An 18,261-nucleotide genomic window follows, 5' to 3' on the forward strand; every position below is an offset into this window, starting at 1 on the left:
TGTAAACTCCCCCCCATCACCCCCAAAAGGGCCTGTGTCCATCACAGAAGGATGCAGAGCCCCAGATGTCATGGACATCCAGGTAAAGACAGCCCTCACCAAAGCTAAGAACACAGCATCAATGTGACTGGATGGTGTCCCAGGCTGCGACTTACACTAGGCCCATGAGGTACTAGACCCCCACCTACATTCATTGTCCAGACACAAGCATACCACAGGCTATGTACCCAGAGAATGGCATACACAAACAGTCATCCAGCTCCACAAAGGGGGTGCCACAACAGAACATGGACACCATTGCCCAATATGTCTACTCAGCCTGGTCTACAGAGCTATTGAGCTAATTGTCATGGAACCCATAAACAGAGACATTGGAGACCTCCAGACACTGGACTCTCTACATCTTCACCTTGTTAAAGTCAGATCCTGGCTACTAAACCTAGTTGACTTATGTCAAACAGTTACCAAGGACATAAATGGAGGTGAAAGTAGTCCACACAGCCCACACGAAGGACTTTCCACACCATTCCCCACTCTGTCATCATGGACAAGCATTCCAGCTGGAACATTAACAGCTATGTCACAGGATGGGTGACCAGGTGGCTCACAGACCAAACACACATGTTCAGAGTTGTTGGTGCCATGTCCAACCCTAAACCAGTCACAAATGGCATCCCACAGGTCTTGGCCCTGGGACCCCACCTGTTCATTAGATACTGCTCAGAGGTACAGGCAAGCATGGGAGGTGTATGGCTGAACAGTTCTGCAGATGAATGGTAACTGTGGTCCATAATCGACTGTACGGTTAACACAGACACCCTCCAGAAGTGTCTTACAGAGACAGATACCTGGTGTCAAAACAATGCCCTGAAGCTGAATGCCAAAGAATGCATAGTCATCCCATTTGGGTACAATAAAGTGCACACAAATTACCACATAGGTGGTAATCCAGTATGTACAGAGAAAGTCATTATGGCCCTGGAGACACAGGTAGATAGTAAACTTCCCTTTGATGATCACATGGCCAAAGTGTTTAGACATTCCTTCAATGTCGCCCACCTAATGTCACCTAATGTAACCCACTTTGTATAGTCGGATGATGTCACCATCCTACAAATAAACCTGTGGAAAAGATAGCTCGCAGTAATGTGTATAGCACGGCGTGTAAACGCGTACTTCTGTAGTATCATGAAGCAGTGAGTTAGGGGTTCGAATCCTGCACTTGGAAACTGTGTGTGCGCGTGCTTGTGGGTGGTCTCCTTGGGAAGGAGTAACCTTTTAGGAGAGTAGTAAAACACTTTAAAAGTGTTAAACCAGTCTTTGTCAAGTCTGATGATGTCACCATTCTACAAATATACCTGTGGAAAAGCAAACCCACAGTAATGCGTATAGCATGTTGTGTTAATGCGTACTCCTCTAGTATCATGAAGTAGTTAGGTAGGGGTTTGAATCCTGCACTTGACATCTGTGTGTGTTTGTATGTGGTCTCCTTGGGAAGGAGCAACCTTTTAGGAGAGTAGTAAGACACCTTAAAAGTGGTAAACCAATCTTTGTCAAGTCTGACGATGTCACCATCCTACAAATATACCTGTGGAAAAGAGAACCCCAAGTAATGTGTATAGCATGTCGTGTTAATGCGTACTCCTTTAGTATCATGAAGCAATTAGGTAGGGGTTAGAATCCTGCACTTGACAACTGTGTGTGCATGTGTTTGTGTGTGGTCTTCTTGGAAAGGCACAACCTTTTAGGAGAGTAGTAAGACACCTTAAAAGTGGTAAACCAATCTTTGTCAAGTCTGATGATGTCACCATCCTACAAATATACCTGTGGAAAAGAAAACCCCCAGTACTGTGTATAGCACATCATGTTAAGGCATATTCCTCTAGTATCATGAAGCAATTAAGTAAGGGTTTGAATCCTGCACGTCGTGAGTGTGTGTGCTCTATGTGTGTGACAGTGGTGGGCAATGTGGGTGGGATTTTGCTTTTACCACCATATGACATATCAGTAAGCATTGCACATGTGAGGTAGCTGTAAGGGCAAATACATATACATACATGTTACCTCAATTATTACATGTGTGTGAACTCTGCTTTATCCAAGTACACAGTTGACATCATTGCCAAACTGTGCTACTGCTTCACAGACCTTAGGTCACATCTGTATGCTTGTGACAAAACCAGCCACTGCAGTGATATCTGGCCTAGGTCATCCGTGTTAAACACACTCATTACAGTTTCTATTGAATTGTGTGAGTGAGGGTTTATGGCCGAGGCATATGTCAGACCTGTTCAAACGCAGCAGAGTCTGTCAATGATGAGTAGGCATTATAGGTGTACAACAACCTTTGTGGACATGCATGCAGACCCCTTCTTGCTTATGTGATCCACCGAGGGATTTCAAAATACCTTAGGGAATGTGATTATCAAAGGAGAGATGAAGTAACACTAGGTTGCATGTACACATCGGTACCTGTTCATCATGTTGGTGGCTACTACCTATCTGGTAGTGTGGGGATACTATGTTCTGTAAAGGTGGATGACTACGCTTAGTTTCACCTATAGCTTTACAGCATAGGTTTGACAACAGGTATCTGTCTGTATACTACCCTTGTAGAGGATGTGTGTGTCACCTAGAGAATGCAGTAGAGGCCACAGTATGCATTAGCACAAGTGGACAGACATATCCCTACTGTGATTGCTTGTACCTAAGAGAGCCATATGCCGAACAGGAGTGGTCTCAGTAATGGGTGCAGCTGAATACCACTGGTCACTGGCATAGTATGGTACCTGGAGGATCCAAATGTTGCTGTGTGTCCTACATCTGTGTGTCAGTTGTCAAGACATCATCTAACGATTGGTTATGGTCAGGCTGTTGAAGTCATGTATACTACCAGAATGCAAAACAATGACAGATAGTAACAGTATCACCCACAGCACAGTGTCAAACCATGTCATACACACATGTGTAGTCAGGTTCCAAAATGTGTGTAGTACAATGCATACTGGCCACCAATAGAAACTATGGAGTGTTACTGTGTAATACAGAGCATGTCACCCTGCCCATGTGTCCGATATGCACGTACATGCAGACAATGCACCTCCACCATTACCACAACTGTACACCTGCAAATATGTGCTGCACACATCCCACACATACTGTCCACTCACTAACACATGCTGGCAATACTGCACACATCAGCCAAGTGGCACGTGGGTGGACAATATACAATTGGAACTAACACTGGTGTAAACAACACTACAATGACAATCACAGCTTTAATGCATCATGCCTGCTCAGCTACACCTTCAAGCATATTAGTACACTCTACTGCTGACTACATGCTAACATTGCTATACTGCTATAAAGATACCCTGTGCATCAGCACCATGCTAGCCTGTTCCTGCATTGATATTACAGATGACAGGAGGTGGCACAGGTTTCATCATATGCACAGGGTGTGTTGTTGGTCTGCCAGAGGCCTACAGTGAGCCATCCAATTGACATGTGTGTGTGTGTGTGTGTGTGTGTGTGTGTGTGTGTGTGTGTGTGTGTGTGTGTGTGTGTGTGTGAGGGGCAAGAATAATGGTATGGGCCAATGTTGATGTAATGTGTGTGGGTATGTGTTAGCCCTAGGTGTCTGGATTATGTTTGTGTGTGTGTCTACATGCACAGAGTTCCACCATGTGGCTGCCACATACGTGTACTTGTGGGACAGCCACAGACTGTACCTGCGAGGCTTTACAGATCACTGTCTCTGGCCACGGATATGGTACCTGTGCCTCGCAGGGGTGTTACTGACACTATCGGGTACCAAGCCAGACTGGGTACTATCCCCAGAGGTAGATGGATGTACACTGGACCCATGTCTCTGCTGGGACTGTCCAGAGCCATGTGCATGTGGTCTTCTAGGACATTCTATGGACAGCCCACCCCCAACATTGCTGGGGCTGGTACTGGCACTATGGGAGTGGCTGTTGCTTGAGGGACGTCCGTGGCGACTGCCAGCTGCTGATGTTGCTGGCATACATCCACGTCGACGACTCAACTGTCTCGCACTGTCCTGTCACATGGACATGACATTGCAGAGGACATCTAATGTCTCTCCCCAACGTCTATTGGTGACCTCAGTGTAACTACGGATGGCACCAGCCAGTTCACAGATACTGTCTATTACGACAGTGTTATGTGCCCTCTGTGCCCTCAGTCCCTGTCTGGTGTACTGTTCCATATGTGCCTGTGCCTCCATGACAGCCTAGAACATGCATGAGGTAATAAGACCTGTGGCACATCTGCCAGTAGCATGATGGGCAGCAGTGCTCTGATGAGTACCCCTGGACATCTGCCTATGTGGTACCCTTCCAGACATCTGGGTATGGTTGCTGTGTCGGGATGCATGTGCCATGGATACCACACTGTCCTGGCCAATGCTGACTGTACGCTGTCCCTCTGCTAAGGGCATTGGTGATGGATGTATTGGCAGTATGACTGTGTGCATAGATGGGGTGGACACTTGTGTAGTGTCGATTGTTGGCCCAACAATAGACCCTGGCAAACATGCCTGTGCCTCAACACACCTATCATCATTATCACTATCATGCTCAGTGACATCAGTTTCCCTGCTGCACTGAACCAGCCCAGAATCAGTACCTGTGAGAGGGAGACAGGAAACACACTTTACAACCTGTACATGATGTCAGCACACATGAACACATGCACACATGAACACATGAACACATGCACACATGCACACATGCACACATGCACACATGAACACATGCACACATGCACACATGAACACATGCACACATGAACACATGAACACATGCACACATGCACACACACACACACACACACACACACACACACACACACACACACACACACCACCAGCAATCCCGAACATACTCAATAGAATGTGATGTTGGGGTACACTATCACAAGCCAAACATTTATATCAAACATGACAGGATGCAGGACGTGTGTTGTTCAGCAGAATGCAGTGTAGACAGCCCTTGCTAATAACAGTATACATGGCCTTGATGCATGTGTGTTTTGTTCATTGAATGGCCTCACCCTGGAACGCAATGTGTACATGGACACAACATTGCTGTGCAGGTATTAAAAGCCCTGCAATGTCCTGTGCACCATCAGTCACAGGTATACATACCATGGATGGATGTGTATCAGTGTGTCACATAGATATCCATGTCTGATTAGAGCATCTCTGTCTTTAGCAGATAATTGTGGGCACAGGTGTAGCACATGCATGCTATGTATACACACAAGATGAGTGGTGCATGCATACCTGATGGAATACCATTGTTCAACATAGCCATTGTACAGTGGTTATGGTGAGTGTAGGACATATTGTGGACATGCCAGTGCCAGCCATGACATAGCATGCTACCACACAACTGCAACATGAAACATCACACATACACAATGTGTGTCATGTGACCTATACACCCCATAGCATTACAAGACATATGTGTGTCACTTTCTACAAATGGTGATTGCTATGCATATTGCATATAGGTGCATATGTCTGCACACACACAACATTGAGGTGCATAGCAATTAATGATATGTGTATTACTGTGGCCACTGTAACTGGATGGGGTGTAGTACCATGAGCCATCATCATGCAGCATCATGTGGTCACTCAAGGCTACTAATGTGTGCCAGACCGGCACACAGCATGCTGTACCTGAACTGCAGTACCATGGCTACATTCACCATTTCATGGTCAGTTGTGACATGGGTTTGTGAGCTGCCCAGTAGGGGGCATTGCCTAACATGAATGCGTTATATGTTGAAGAGTGTTGCACAGCACCATGTGAGGCATCTACCCCTCAGGTATATTATATGTGCTGTGTGGATGAGGTTTGGGATACTGTAGTGTGACCTTACAGCGGGTGTCTGAATACGCCATGTGTAGCATGTTAATGTGTACTGCATATGACAAAGGTGTGTATGTTGTGTGCATGTGTATCAACACTGCCTATCCGATGTCCACTACAGTGTTGCCACAATTGTGTGGGATGCTCTGTGTATTGTATGTGTTTTAGGCAGCTACCCACATTACTAGGATGTGCATAGTCTCACAGCAAACATGCACAGCATGCATTATGTGTAGGTGTGTTAAGTGTACATAGCCTACACCTCACCGATGACATGCACATTTAATTAGCAATATTAAAGGTATAACACACTCACCAGCATGGCTCTGCTGCCTTGCTGTCACACCAGAGGGACCTACAAGGATATCAGACACTTTGTCAGTGGCAACAACTGTGGCATTGCTACTGTGTGTTTGCAATCATACAGTAGTACAATGGTAGACAGTCACAGGCCTACAGATTATATTTCTAATTATTAGTATTGCACAACACTAGGCACCACATCGTCTAACTACACAGTACACATCTCACATAAGCATGCTCTACCAATAGAGGTAACAGTATTCTACAGCTATGCCATGTTATCTGCACACTCCATGTCAAGTTGCTGGGTGGCTCCGGCCTCCATGATGATACATGTTACTTGTTGCAGTTGTTGTTGGCCAGGAGCCATCTGGCTCAGGAGCAGCTCCTCCACTCTGGTGAGGGGGGGATGGATGGCTACCCCCCCCACCTGTGGCAAACTGATGCCTGCTGATATTAGATGCATGCTGGCGGACATGTCTAATTAAATCATTGCAGTGATGGCGTACCTGCTCATATGTCCAGTTATGCATGCCTATGTCATTTACCCTACAGACAAGATCTTGCCACAGCGCAGCCCACTCATGCTGGTCCTGGCTGGTTCAGGAGAACAGCAGCGCATAGTGCTGCACCAGGCTCGGTGTGATGGCTTCCTCCTCAGCCGTGCTATATGCAGGGTTACGATGGTGGGACATTACCCTGGAAGACAATTAAACAATATGTGTGAGCAAGTCATGTGGCACATGTAACATTCTAAAGTACAGATGTCAATTAACTGCCATATATAGCAACCTATTAGCTGTCAGAAGATACACACTTTCAATACTACATATCAGTTCTCAACACACAGATGCCTGACAGTGCCTAGCACACTCTATATATCAAACCATGTTTTGCACAGCAACAAAGTTATAACAGTATATAAGACTATACAACACTACATAGCACACTGTATGTGACACAATGCACCACCTAGCCACAGGAGGTATATATCATGCTAATGCATCATGAAATATGTAATCCATTGCAATGTTTGTAAAGTCCACTGACAGTATTACCAGTATACCACACTAGTCATTGATGGCGAACCCCTGCCTAACATATGTGCACATTCGTTAATATAGGTGGCATACTGCTGTACTAGTCTATACGTGTTGCTAGATATGCAGTTATATCCTGTAACACACATATGACCGAGGCCGTGGTACAGGCATACCCACACACACAGCAGACATATATAACAGACACAAAGGTATGGCAACCCAGGTGACCTTTACCTGTGTACCTTACAGTACTGTGTGTCAGTAGTTACCAGACCTTATGCTTGAGGTATGTAATCTGTGAGGACTACAGGGAACACACATAACAGTGGTTCCAATAAATGTGCACTTACACCATACTGTGCTGTTTAGGCATACAGCTTCAGGTAGTACTACAGTTCATACAGGAGTTGGATTCACCAGCAGTAACACCCAATAAGCATACATGTACTGCTTTAGCCTACAATGGGACACCCCAGTCAACAACAAGGGACTACGTCAGACGGTATGGCATACTGCTTTTTCTGCCAACCAATTGCATACACGTCTTTTGCTGCGATCACAGCTAGGACACATAATACCATGACAGAAACAGTTTCCCACTATGCTATCACACATATGCCGAACTCTGACACATTCACCAACACATTCACCATCACACTCAGTTAACCTCACATATCGATTATTGCAACAAGTACATGTGGGTGTGTATCACTTCATAGGTAGGTAAGAGGCTATTGGCCCTAGAGCCTATAGAACTCTACCTTGGCCTCTGACACACAGGTATTTAGATTTCACATGGCCCAGTCAAGCAGAGACACTGAGGTGATTGCCTGGGTGTATTCACTATCTCCCATACACTCTCCAGGATTATTTATGATGACTGCTAATTAGGAGCTTTGTTTGCTATGAATAGTTGGTTTGTTCCAGAGTATGTGATGTCTCTGAGATAGGAATCTATCCCTCCAGCATGTGCTGTTTATTGTGGTCAAAGGGTTTGGGTCCCTAGAGTGTGTAGCTCGTACAGATTATGATCTGTTTACGTGGAGCATGTCCAACAGATCTGGGTTTGACATAGCTTAGTATGTCAGTCAGAGGTCACCTCTGGGTAGGCGGTATGTGACACAGTCTAGTTGTGGGTTTGTGGGATGGTCTGCATAGGGCATCTGTTTGACGCCAGTATTACTCTTTGTGAGGTACTGCGGTGGTGGTGCTGCGGTGACGTTGTTGCCTCACAGTTAGACGTTGCCCGTTCGATTCTCAGTTAGAGCGTCTTCTGTGTGGTAATATGCGTAAATGGGTGTTCCTTCATTGCAGGTTGTGCATTAGGCCCGGCAAGACAGCACATAAAAATCTACTGCCAATCATTAGCGGACCGGAGTTCCGCTGTGGCAACCCCTTACCAGGAAAAGCCGAAAGACACAAACATTACTCTTTGTGAGGTATGTCTGTGTCCTTTCCACTTGCTGTAGATGTCTTGTGAGGTACATACCACATGGGGTGTTGTACTCTATACTGGGCTTTATGTGTGTGGAGTAGAGGGGAACACTGACCTATATTTCCCTGGATGACACACCTTTTGTGATGACGTGTGCCACATAGATGGATTACATGACTAGTGTGGCACTGTGACTGTCGAAGGGGATACTAATGTCCACCTGTGTCCCATGGTCTCTTATCCCACCTTCGGTGTTAAGTAGACTACCACCTATCTAGTAGTTCATGGGTACTGTGTCTTTGCAAGGAGGGATGCCAATGCAGTCAACATTGAACTTGAGTCCATGGCTTTGTCACCAGGCATCTGTTGCAGTAATTATGACCCTCTCTCTATATATATATATCTATATACACACATACATACATATGAACATCCATTGCTGTACATACAGATGTACATATAGGCACATATACAGTCCACCTGTCATGGTGGAGATATCAAGTATGGGAAGGTTGTGACCTATACAGTTATGTCATAACATTGCACAGTGTTGTGCAGAATGCATTGAAGGTGTTCTCAGCCCATGTAGCTTTAGCAGGCCTCACTGGCTGCAACACTGCAAACCTGATGAATCATACCCACAGTGTTTAACCACCACATGTCATATACCAGCACTGTATACTGTCTGGTCTGCCACACACTACAACCTACATAGAAATATGCACATAACAACCTTCAACAACATATATATATATAAATCCACATTTCACAAACAGTTGCAGCATGTCTCTTGCTCAATGCACATGTACAGATGCTAATAAATCTGACACGGACAGATCTCTCCATATGTGTGTGCCATACACACACAAGGTCCACACTGTTGCAAGTACATGTACCTCATGGCTGACCTGTTGGGCCTTGCTGCAACATGAACAGGTGTCACATGTGAGCACACAGTAATATTAGAGGGTGTATACATAGCTGCTAATGCTGAATTAGTATACTAGCCTGGTACAGCTGTTGCCAATGCTAAGCTACACGTTAATATGACTATCATGCATTTGTTACTCTGTCACATCCATGTTTGCATAACCATATGGGTTACTACCCCACACAGACATTGTACACATTACTGTACAGAACACAGATAACATGGATCAGATGTTTGACATTTAATGCTGAACTACATATGTCACCGTCACATCCCACTGCACACAGCAACAAACTCATTTCCCCATGCCAGTAGTTATGCAGGGCATCTGTGCATCAATACGTACTGCTGCCACATATGGATGATTCAAACTATATAGAGTACTCTTCATAAACATCTACTACATTCCAGTAAATACATAGCTGTTACATACCTTTCCTTTGTATGTGTTTGTATATGTTGCCGTATATCCTGGTATGATAGTTTCACAATATACGTTTTGCTTTCAATATATCTTTCACTGTTCAGGATTTTTTTAAATAGATTTTTATTTCAGAATATATTTCTTTTCAATATATACTTTTTCAATATATTCTTTTTTTTTCCAAATATTTTCTTTCAATATATTTTTTATCAATATATTTCTTTTTCAATATATTTTTATTTCAAAATTTTTTATATATATATTTTTCTTTCAATTTTTTTCAATATATTTTATTTCAATTTTTTTTCAATATAGTTTCTTTTCAATATTTTTTTCAATATCATTTCTTTTGTCACTATATTATTTTGTTTTCAATATATTCTTTTTGTTATATTTCTTTACTTTACATCACTTTTTCTTTTAATTTCTCTCTCTCGCTCTCTCTCCGTACCTGCAATGGAATGATTGCATGTGTGGACAGCAAGTACAGACTGCTTTTATAGGTATCTGCACATGTGCATGTGATGGCCTCTGTACCAATTGGTGGCCACCATTTGGCAATTGCATACAGCCTGCTGTGTGGTACTTGCAGTACTCACTGTCATAGCAACCCAGTGCTATAAATTGCTAAGTCAGGTAGGCATAGCCCTTTCAGAATTCCAGAGTGGGGACCATGCTTGTTTGCTGTGGGCACCATTGTGTAGGTCAGAAGGTTGGTATACTTCTTCTAACTGTTGCTAAGGGTGTAGCCAGTTATTTGTATGTTGTACTCAGACCTGAATGTTGCCTCTTCCAGTACACAGTTGACAGTGTAGAATTGTACTCACCCCTAGAAATGCTAACACAAGATACATGGGAGTATGGTGTTTCTTTACAACATCCACAATTAGCTGCCATACATATGTAGTTATTGAGATGTTTTCATTTGCACATGAACTGCTTGGGAACAGCTATACTGTGGATATTAATGTACTCACTTCTGCACTGTTTGTGCTTTTTATTTTGTTGACATTATCACAGGATGCTTATGAAAATGGACAATTCCAGTACTGAGTATGCCTACCTACATCCTTGCTGTACCTTGAACACACTGGTATTTTGTACATTTGGGTGGGGATTGTCCTGCTATGATACTGTGAGGGGGTTGTGAAGTGCTGCTGTAACATTATTTACTGCTAGAATGTCTGGTTCTGTTATCACAGTCATGTAATGCAATTCCACAACAACTGCTGGTAAAGTTCCACAGAACAGGTTTTGTCTTATGGCATTCCTGTCTTTCCTTTATATTCACACATTCTGATGCATGATATATATATTTCAGCAACATCCTGCTGTATATCTACTGTGGCCTATTGGTACTTCATGAAGTCTAGTTTGTCTGGGGTTCGAGACTGACAGTGGTGTTTTATTTTGCTGCTGAGCAGAACAAGGGCCCTCATATGCAGGGTGACTAAGGCACTTTTAAGCAGTTGTAAGTGGGTTTGCGTGGGTTTGCGTGACGCTTAGCAATACTTAGCTAAGCGCGCACATGCGCACACTTGCTCAAACCCACTTACTACTGCTTAAAAGTGCTTACTCCCGCTAACCCCATGCTCATTTCTTTGAAAGAAAAGAAAATGGGGAGATAGGAAAGTGGTGAAAAAGGGGCACAAAGTGGGAAAGACAGTAGGAAAACTGCTCGGGATGTGCAGGACAGGTGTAGGGAAGGTCCATAGCTGCCCATTTCTTTAACAGCAACAGCTGTGCATATACTAGTAATTTGGAGGGAAATCTGAAACCTTACACCCCTGAGAGAGGGGTGAGGACAATGAAGTATGTTGTACTGCCAATTAAATTTCAGTTTCTGTGTCCAGTGGACATTTGTGCGGAATGGACAGCTAAGTATGGGGCAAATTTTTTTGTGGGAGCAGATTGCCCATTTTTATTTCAAGTGAGAGTGGAATGTGGTGTAGGGGAAGTAGGTATGTTTTGGGAGGTAGGTTGGGGAGGTAAACAGACAAGACAAACAAGACGCATACAGGGGCAGAATATGACACATGGGGTGGGTGAACACAATTGACAGGGAAGGATGTTTGGAAATCGCAAACCCATGAGCCCACAGATGGTAACAGTGGAACTGAGATTCCCACCCATGGGCAGTCACCACTGCACCTTCACAGCCGGGAGGGTGGCTGTGCTGGCAGCTGCATAGGATGGGGCAGGCTCACCCATGAGTAGTGCCACTCTTGCCTCGAGCTGGTGTAGGGGATCAGCAACTGAACGCTGGATCTCTCTACGCACCACAGCCCAGACCCTTTGGAGGGTGACAGGTGGCCATCCTCTGGCCACACTTGCATGGGGGGAGTTGAGCCCCATCCCCTGCAGCGCTTCCACCCGAAGGTGGCACAGGGCCAACGGAGGAGGAGGTCCCGGGCTGGGCACCAGATCTGCTGGTGCCAGGTGCCATCGCCAGCTGAGGTGGGACAGGTGGGTCCGCTGGGACCGGCCTTCCCATACATTTGGTGTTTAGGCGTATTTAATGACAATATAGCCAACAGCATTCCAAATTAGTTGTAACAGCATGCAGTAATATTCCCATTAACCCAACACACCAGAGTTCCAACAGTTGAACAGCAAGCATAACACATGCATATATTGAACGACAGTGGACATTCCAACAGCATGCAGGAATGATTGGTGGCAACAGGCCACCAAGATTGTGGTGTTTGAACAGGGCACATGCATCAAAGTTATGCAGATATTTATAAACCAATAGGACATATGTCCCAACAAATGTTTTGAGATTACACATACCCATTGAAGTGTGGAATTGCATTGTTTATGTACATACAGTAGGGTATAAAAAGATACCTCCATTAACAACTTATATGAACTTATAGTTTACACTACATTCCTATTGACTGCAGGTATATATCCCCTACATGTATTATTACACTAGGCAATGTCCATTACGTTGTGGGATGTGTTTTGCTAGTTCATTATGTACCTGACCTGTATCTACTATACAAACTGTCCACGATGCAGATGGTACTGCTACATATTTATATACTTTATTTATATTCATATGTCTACATATCTGGATGTGTTCAGGTGACATTATTATTTATATTTTAACAGCCCCCTAGATTTCTAGCAGCACACTGACATTTCCGGTGCACACTATTACAAGCTACTAATGTGCCAGATTTACCTATACATGCCAGCCTTGAAACTACAGTTGAGGACTGTATATATGCTTAAGAGATACTGGCACTCCCTTCATCCTCTTTCTATGGGCCTACCCAAGTCTGGGTTGACAGCGCTTAATACAACACTACTATTTCTATACTGCAAGAGTACATCAACATTTCAAAGAAAGTGACACGGACACACTACAGGTGTTATACCTTTATTAATTACATTACACACTTTTCTAGTGGCTCTCTCATTTATTTGTTATTACAGTGCATGCAGACATCTTATTCAGGATGTATTATACCTTCATTTATGGTTTACAACACTCTTTTTCAGGCTCTCTCACTTATTCTGTATAACAATACATGCAGAGATTTAATTCAGGATATATTATACCTTTATTAATGGGTTACAACACTCTTTTTAGGCTCTCTCACTTATTTTACATAACAGTCCATGCAGAGAGGTTATTCAAGCCTTATTATACCTTTATTATTGGGCTAAGACACTTTTAGTCAGGCTCTATCACTTATTTTATATAACAGTACATGCAGAAAATTACTACCCTGCCTGGTGGTGCAGCCTTAGCAGCCTATCTGCATAGGCTTGCTGATTCACAGCACAGACACCTGCAGCTGTGAAGTAAATGAAGTGATACTGAGACATATACCTATCCATACTTTTGACTACACTAGCAATTTTTACATACTTCAGTCCATGGCTACCTACTCAGTAGTGGGACATTCTGCATCCCACAGGCCACCTGTATCCATTGGTTCAGTTGGTCCTGCTTGCGTCTCTTCAGGTCTGCATGGTGTCTGACCTGCTCACCAGTCCGAGGGATGCCTGTGGCACTGGTGAGTTCATGTGCGAGACAGTTCCAGACCTCTGCTTTGTATTCCATGACTTGGAACTGGCCCTGCAGGAGTCTAGCATCATGATGATGGACAAGGAGCCAAACCATCACTTTTGAGTCCTCAATGCCCACCATTGGCTCGGAAGTGAGAGCCCTCTCCGACACCAGCCGTTCCTGCCTGCAGATGGGAGCTACAACCAGTTATGGTGAGTATTCCCGCCTATGGAGCTTAAATATGCCTCATTTCCCGCACTTAATTGTGATTGGCCAGATTTGAAAGTTCTCAGCTGAGTGCACACCTGCTTAGCACTGGGTAAACTTTGATTCATATGTATATGTGTGTTGACAGTCCATGAACATCAAATGCTGTCATGGCTTAGTGGATCAGTACTGTGATTATGATGCACACTATCCCGGGTTTGAGAACTGTCATTGCTTTTTTATTTTACTACTGGCCTGACTGGTAGGGGGTGTGGCTGTGTTTAGCCGACTTTGCTCAACTTTGCCCAGTGTTGCTCAACGTTGCTCTACATTGCTCTACGTTGCCCAACGTTGCCTGACATTGCCCGACATTGCGCTAGTTACCGCGGTGTGCACCTCCGCGCAAACATGTTTGGTTTTTGCTAGTTGGTGCGATGCGCAGCTCCACACAAAGCTATTGTGCTAGTTAAACCAGTGCTTAGCTATGGGCAATTATTCTTAAATGTGCTTAATACTGGTAAACGTTGCTTGGCAGTGCTTCACATTGCTTAAGATAGGTTACTTATGCATTCATTATTATGCATGACCGTTTCACCATCTTATATATATTTAAAATATCGTTCACTATTACATAGGTCATTTTGATGCATTTTAATATAATTTAAAAGGTAAATGTCAGGAATTATTTTTATGCATGGATTTCATACAGAAACTGGAAAGGGGAGTGGTGGAACTCTAACCGGGAATGCCTCCTCTTTGTGCGAAGGCTCTACCACTACACTATTAGGCTTAATTTGCATATAAGAGGTTTATTATCCTCTTCAATGTCTAAACTGCTAACTGTAGCTAAGCAATGGGCACACCCACACACACACACGCAAATATGGGCAGCTATATCATGAATAATAAAAAAAAATTGTTTTACATTTTATTTCATTTGTACAGGGCTTTTGAATGTGGGGGAGTGTAGTGTTGGGGGTATACACATTTGAGCTGACTCGCTCATATCTGTTGACATTTGCAGAGTTAAGCACTTGCAGGGGGCGTGAATAGTTGGACTGCTCGGCAGTCTGACACACCCCCTGCACTCCTACATGCTCCGTGTTAGCCTGGGAGATGAGTCAGCTCACTCTCATGCATATGCATGACACGCTGATGTCATACTCTTAGACGGCAGTCTCCGAGTAGGACTTCATTCATCCTACACGGAGGATTACTGAATCCCCCCCAGGTCTCACATGTAAAGTGTCTTTTATTGTTGTGGCTTCCTGACAGGTGCAGATGAAACAAGAAGCATTAAATTTTAAGTTCTGTGAGCCTAGGAAACTTAAGTAGAAGTGTCAAGAATGATGTAATCTGAAATGACTCGGCAGGAATGTGTATTATCAATTTAACACTTTCTCAAAGAGAAGGATTTAGCATTTTGTATTTTGTTATGAAGCTGACAACTACTCAGCAGCACTTTGTCTTGTAAGCAGAATTTAGAGCATAGTTTCTCTTAGAGACAGATAGGAATACAGCCAGATTAGTCTAGCTGTTCTCTATATTTATGTGAGACTATCCTACAATATTGTTTTAAAGTATTTTCCTGGTATTTCTGAACTCTCTATCACTGTGGAGTTGATGAGTATTGTCTTGTGGTTTTATTATTTATTATTAAATGTTTTTAAACTTTTCAACAGTGGCTGCTTTGTAGAGATAATTTAAGCTCTTAAGAGTACTTGCATGTATTTGATGATACTGTACTAAGCCACTCTAGCCTTAAACGTTTGGTCACACTTAATATTTGGAGAACAGTAGTATTACACAGTGGAATTGGTCACCCTTTGGGAAGGGCCCTATAGTAGCTGATAAGTAGGGGTTCTGGTGGCAGTGGATTACTACCTTATAGCCTGGGCAGAAGGGGCATAGTTAGTGAACCTGCGCCAGCCTTCCCCAGGAGTGTCTGTGTGTTTGTATGTGTGTGTGTGTGTGTGTGTGTGTGTGTGTGTGTGTGTGTGTGTGTGTGTGTGTGTGTGTGTGTGTGCGTCAGATACATGGGCAAGGACACAAAACAGTGGTTTGACAGAGGGAGTACTGGGAAGACTTGGCTTGGAACCCTGGCATAGGACTCCACTCTATAGCTGTGCCAGTGGGGAGTCTTACTGGGGATCTGGAGAGAATGGGAGAAACCAGTCCCAGACTGACTGTGATCTCTGTGTGCTCTTAAGGGAAATTGTACTTTACTGTGTGTGCACTTGTTATCCTCCCAATGTGGACGCCCCTCACTGGTGCTAGTGGTGAGGATTGAGGCTCCATGATTACTGGGCCAGTGCACGGGCGTCACATGGGGTATTGTGTCAAATGCCTTGGCCAGGTCAAGGTAGGCAGTGTGAACAATTTTGCCCTAATCCTTTGCTTTGGTGACCTTCTCAAAGAAGTATACCAGGTTGAGTAGACATGATCTGCCCTTGATAAAACAAACTGGGTTGAGTCCAGTGTCTGGAGGTTTACTATATCTCTGTTGATCATCTGCATGATAATTCTTTCCATGGCTTTACATATAAGACTAGTGAGGCTTATGGGTCTGTTGTTTCCAGGGTCTGTAGATGGCCCACCTTTGTGCAGAGGGATGACTGCTGCCTTTCTTCATTCATGAGGCATGAAGCCTGTTTGAAGGCTACAGTTAAATAGTAATTCCAGAAGCCCTGATAGGTCATGTTTCATGCTATTTAGAAGGCATCCTGGGTTATTGACTGGGCCTATTGATGCAGTGGTCTTAGAGAGAGTATTAAGGACCTGTTCCTTAGAAGTAGTAGGGGGAGTTATATTTGATGATATTTCCTGAAGGAAGGTTGAGGGGGAGAGGGGAGTAAAGTTGGAGCTGAATTTATCAGCCAGGAGGTTTGCTATATCTTCTAGCTCAGTATAGGTGGCTCCATTTACAATGAGCGTTGCACACAATTGTATATTGTCTTTGAGGTTGCAAACATAGCTAAATAATGCTTTGTGGTTGACCTTAGACTGGGAAGCCAAACTTACCTCACATTTGGCTTTGGTAGACTTTATTTGTTCTCTGAGTTGTTTGTTTAGTTTGATAAGGGTGCTTTTATCCTGCTGGATGCTGCACCTCCTATTTTTTGCCATGATTTTCTTCCTCCTGTTATATAGACGATTGATTTTGTGATTCCACCAGGGTGGCTTGTTTTTTGAGTTAGTTCTGTACTTCTTCCTAGTGGGTACAGTCGCCTCTATGCAGCTATTAACATGCTTGAACAGAGTTTCTGTAAACAGTTCTGCATAGGCAGAAGTGTACACAGGGTTTATGGGATCTTGAAATTTTTACATGGTTCTCACTTAATAGCAGGAGGTTAGCCTTAGAATAGTTCCTGAATATTCCAGGTTTAGCTAGGGGTCCAGGTTTTATTTTTACTTCAAAGGAGACCATTTTGTGAATAGGACATATTCTGAAGGTCTAGCATCAGGCCATAGTGGTACCCACATCAGAGAGGTAATGCATCAGGCCCTAACAATTACTAATCTTACAGGATTACTTTTACTCATTGCAAACTTATATGACAGCTAATAGCTGGACATATCCTAAAGGACACTGGTGACATTACAATAATAAACTTAAATAAATATGGTTTTCTAAGGGAAGAATTTCCCTCCTTAATATGGTACATTTTTGCAGAGTTGGCATGGAAAAGGATGAAGTTTTTACCACAATCATAGCATACCTAGACCATGTAAAGGAATTTAACACAGTCCCTTGAAAGGTCATTTTATGCAAATTTATTTAACTCAGAGCTGAACATTATGTGTTTCAAATTGTAGGTAACTGTCTAAAGGGAGAAGACAAAATACAAAATAACAGGCTACTCTGCTTCGAGCCTATTGCGGTGCTCAGTAGGATAGCAAAAAGCTCAGTGTTAGAGGAACTTAATTGTCTTTATTACAGATGTAAAATTACTTCAAGCTAGTTTTAACAGAACCAGCCTTAGTGCAGTGA

This window comes from Protopterus annectens, chromosome 6.part1 (assembly GCF_019279795.1).
Source record: "Protopterus annectens isolate FY-2018-M chromosome 6.part1, PAN1.0, whole genome shotgun sequence".
Classification (NCBI taxonomy): Eukaryota; Metazoa; Chordata; order Ceratodontiformes; family Protopteridae; genus Protopterus; species Protopterus annectens.